The sequence below is a fragment of the Salvia hispanica genome, chromosome 6 (genome assembly GCF_029641045.1).
Source record: "Salvia hispanica isolate PSC_SH4W2 chromosome 6, Shi_PSC_v1, whole genome shotgun sequence".
Taxonomy (NCBI): Eukaryota; Viridiplantae; Streptophyta; class Magnoliopsida; order Lamiales; family Lamiaceae; genus Salvia; species Salvia hispanica.
In genome coordinates this window covers 19,818,275-19,823,066 of record NC_142697.1, presented here as the reverse complement: position 1 = coordinate 19,823,066, position 4,792 = coordinate 19,818,275, and the positions used below count along the sequence as shown (strand labels likewise).

General features: G+C 30.7%; 1 non-coding gene across 1 annotated transcript; it reads right to left on the bottom strand.

Annotated features, from left to right (window-relative positions):
* Nucleotides 1-2,022: 2,022 nt before the first annotated feature.
* Nucleotides 2,023-2,105, bottom strand: TRNAL-UAA (transfer RNA leucine (anticodon UAA)). Its single transcript has one exon. It is a non-coding gene; the product is annotated as a tRNA-Leu (tRNA).
* Nucleotides 2,106-4,792: the final 2,687 nt, after the last annotated feature.

Sequence of the window (4,792 nt, the reverse complement as noted above, 5' to 3'; positions counted from 1 at the left end):
ATCCCAACATAGTTTGAGACCCGCTCGTCACTGGAGTAGACTCGTTGTTGTTATCCATTTCGCGTTATTGCTCTTGTACAGAAATTCAGAAAGAGAGAAAACTCGTTAAAACAAGTGGTGCAAATGAAAATGACGTTCAAATCGCGTATATATAGTGTTTCGGAAATAAAAATAAAAAAACCACTGGCCGATCGCTCGCCGATCGCCAGCCTACAATGGCGGCGAGCCAATCGGCGAGCGCATAGGCCAGCGAAATTAAATCGGCCAGCGCTCACCTATTTTCTCGCCGAATTGGCACTAGCCGGCCACAATGGTTCGGCGAGCGGACCGACCAGCGCCGAGAATCGACTCGCCGGCTCGCTCGCCGCCATTGTGGATGCTCTAAGCTCAACGTTCAATTCAAAAACAACAAGAATTAAGGCCTGCACATCATTGTTATATGGTCCAAAGCTCAAGTCAAGCTCAACGTGATCCAAAAACAAAATTGAAGGTTAAAGCTCAAGTCAAGTCCAACGTTCAATACACATTTTTTATGCTGAGGTGAACTTCGGCAGCCAACATTATCTGAAATATCGACAAAAATCGATTTAAATAAGGTCACCAATTTTTATGTTTTGGTCGCTTTTCTGAAAGAGTTTTTGCTGTTTTTGCTCTTGGGCCTACTAAAATGCAATAAGGAATGAGTTGTGCTACATGAATCCTTGATTAACAATCTCTTTATGGGCTTCATTTCTATTTTATTGGGCCGATGTCATCATTCGGTAAATAATGCGTTACGATCATTTGTTTCCTTTTTCCGAAATTTAGAGTTGCAAATGCTCCATTAACTGCCTAAAATTTTCTGAATTTTAGTTTGTAATATCATTTTTTTTACGAAAATCTGCTAATAATGTTGCTTTTTATATAACGGTGACAAAGAAGCATGCTAATACTTAAACTATACTACTCATAATACACAAGTATTGTTAGATTATTATGACTTATATCATATGATTATCCTCCATCTAATATAAAGTTGTGAGATTATTTTCTTTTGAAAATGTGACTATAACTCATTATCATATTATTCATCTAGGATTAAGTTGATAGATTCAATCCTATGAACCAATAATGCATATTCAATCATGAGATATAATCTTATTCAAAACGAAAGGACCGCTACATTACTAGCTAAACTAGGAAAAGTGCAAATGATTTTGAAAAACAAATAAATGTAATGTTATTCATTTGTTTGTTTATAAAAGACACCTGGCTCTTAAGTTTGGATTTGGGGTATATATGTTGAACACTTATTCAATTTGTTACAATTATCTGTAATTTAGACATGAGATCTAAGAGTGAGCACAAATTTTGGGGTGGATCAAATTTGTAAGGCCCATTAGGCATAGAATTTTTAAGCTGGATTTGTCATTCCAACTTAGGCGAGGTGTTAATGGTGTTTTCATTATTTATCAACCTAGACCAACAAAGTTTGGGTATTGATGAAAAATATTAATATTTCTAAAGGTGTACGATAGTAAATTTAGTAAGTACTGTATAAAGATGTGAGTCATGTGACCATTTCCTCTCCCCTCAACTTTTTCTGTCTCATTCATCTATCTTTTTTTGTTTTAAAGAAGAAAATAAATAAAGCAATGCATACCCTAAATTTTAGTACTATTTGAAGCCAAACTATATGTCAACCTTTTTTGGAAGGTTAACTGTCGAAATCCTTTTGATAAAAGTTTAACATGTCCGATCATATTTTGTGCCTTCGATTTTTCTTTCTTTTGTTGAAATGATTGTAAACATAGAGGTTCAAGTTCAACTTTATAACTTCAGAAGAACATAATTAAATTATAAGTTTGGTTGAAAGGGGAAAACAATTTTTAAAAGTTGAGGATTATTTTTGGTATCTACTGAATGGGAGTACTTTTTTTTATTTCTGTTTATGTTTGAAAGTGAGGACAAAGAGGTCAAACTTTATGGTTTAATAGTAAATAATGAGCATATATAATTTAAAAATATATGAAATAAATATATTGCTGGCTATGGGGTTCGAACCCATGCGCACTTATGTGCAGAAGATCTTAAGTCTTCCCCCTTAACCTCTCGGGCAAACCAGCGGATTGTTTTTATTGTGTGTAATATGTTATTAATATTCATATGCATTTATGGCTTATAAAATGTGATAAAATTGACTTTTTAGAGAAGGCAAATTGATCTGACTGGTAATATGTTAACCCATATAAAAGTGAAAAAAAATTATATCATTCGAATGTGACTTATTTGATGTAAATCAAAACATATCTAGCAAATTCTATTAGCTATCAATATATTCCAAACTTTTTTAAAATACAAAAAATAGGAGCATCGAATAGTAAGGAAGGGGAATTTAAAAGAATAGAGATTTAAAGATGGACAATCATGGAAAGAAGCTGCATGCAACTAACCAACTTTTGTCACATGCATCAAATGAGCAATTGAGTGGTTATGGGTGAAGCTTAGGTCCCCACTGGTATAAATTGGTTAAAGCCGCCAACCTAGCCATAACTCTCTTGCCATGTTTCGACATTTCATCCTCAATTTTTAATACTAATAATTTATCATTTCAAATACTAAAAGTCTAAAAACCATTGTACCTAACATCTTACCATGAAGTAAATATCCACCCCATAATTTATCGGAAAAATGTATGGACAATGGACATTCTTGCAATGTGATTTGGTATCTCTCTCTATCTATATTCTATAAATTCACATTAAATGTTAAAAGTATGTATAGTTATCATTTAATGTTGCGAATGCATCTATACAATATATAAAAGGGGAGTTTTGGGGTATTTAGGGAAATAAATAGAATTTTAGGGTTATTTAGGTAAATTATTTATAATCCAATTGTAGTCATTTTTAAAGAATTGTTACTATATTATTTTGTACGAAGCTAAATTGTTGTTGCACACATATCTATTTATATTATTTTATGACATATATATTACGTAATTTTTAAAATTTAAACTAATACTCTATAAAATAAATTAATTTTCGAGCATTGCATGGGTGTTGCTCAATCTATCTATACATATATAAAAGACGAGTTTTTGGCCTTCTTTTGAAATATACAATATATAAAAGGGGAGTTTTGGGGTATTTAGGGAAATAAATAGAATTTTAGGGTTATTTAGGTAAATTATTTATAATCCAATTGTAGTCATTTTTAAAGAATTGTTACTATATTATTTTGTACGAAGCTAAATTGTTGTTGCACACATATCTATTTATATTATTTTATGACATATATATTACGTAATTTTTAAAATTTAAACTAATGGTCTATAAAATAAATTAATTTTCGAGCATTGCATGGGTGTTGCTCAATCTATCTATACATATATAAAAGACGAGTTTTTGGCCTTCTTTTGAAATATTGATAAGTTTTGGGCATAATTTTAAATATTTATGAGTTTTGGGTAGTATTTTAAAACATTTATAATAATTGCAACAATTTGTCCATAGACCATGATTTATAAACGTGGACCATAATTCAAATAAACAATTGACTAATCTCTGAATAATTAATGTAGCTAATTGCTATGAACTGAAAACGTATTTCTCCATTAATTGCATAATTTAATCCAATAAAACGTATATCTCCATTAATTTCAAATTTTAATCCAATAAAACTAACTTAGCCTCGATGCTTTCCCTATTCTAGGCATTCATATTCGGATATCCCCTCCGACCTTTTGGTTCCAATACAAAAGTAATTAATGGTCGGTTAAAAATTTGTGAGCCATTTATTATTGATTAATTTATAATAAATGAAAATTGAGAGAGACAATAGAAAAAAATGCGAAAGCTGATCATTCTAAAAAGAATACCAAAAGCTCCTAGATATTCTATAAATACCAATTCTACTAATCAAAATTGTCATGACCATGGTGAAAAAAAAGTGTGTTCTTCGCGGTGATTCACATGTGGTGGTGATGCCTCAAACGTGCTATTGTTGTCATGGATCGAACTACTAAGACTTCACCTGCTATTGCTCATCTTCTTTAGGCGATATATAACATGAACGCATCGGAGAAGATTGAAGAGTTACCAAAATCGCAAAAGAAGCATGAAGAAAAAGATCGAGGAGTTGCCAGAAAATTGCTTAAGACCATGAAGAGTGGAGAAGAGATCAGTACGTGTGGAGAGAAAGAGGGAGGCGCCGAGTAAGCGGAGGCTACGTCAATTTGCATCATTTGATAGTTAGATTCATTTAATTAGTGGGCTTTAATATAACTAGCCCAATTTATTTAGTTAAATTTATATTTTAGTAATTTAATTTGACTTAATTATTCAATGTTAAAGAAATTGTTGGATTTCCATATTTTTTTTTAATACTGATTTAGGTTTCGATTTATAATAAATCGGCTTTTTTTTATATTAAATTTAATTGGTTTATTTAAATAATTGAGTTATTTTGAAAAGAAGGAAGCTACAAGTAATAAAAGGGATACTTTTTTTAAATATATCACTATATATTAAATTCGCATGAAACAAAATAAGTAAAATTATATTTTTACTTAACATCTTATTCTATATTGCTACGTATATTAAAAAGATTATATTTTTATAGATATGTTACTTATATTTAAGAAATATTCCCTCCATCCACCAATACAAAGCTAATTTTAACTATAATGTAAAAGTACTGTTGGCGCAATATAAAAAAATTAAGAAAATAAATCAGAGTACAAAATAAATATAGAGTGACTATTTATATAGGTGAAATGTAGCTAATAAGAAATCAATTCCGAATAGATGAG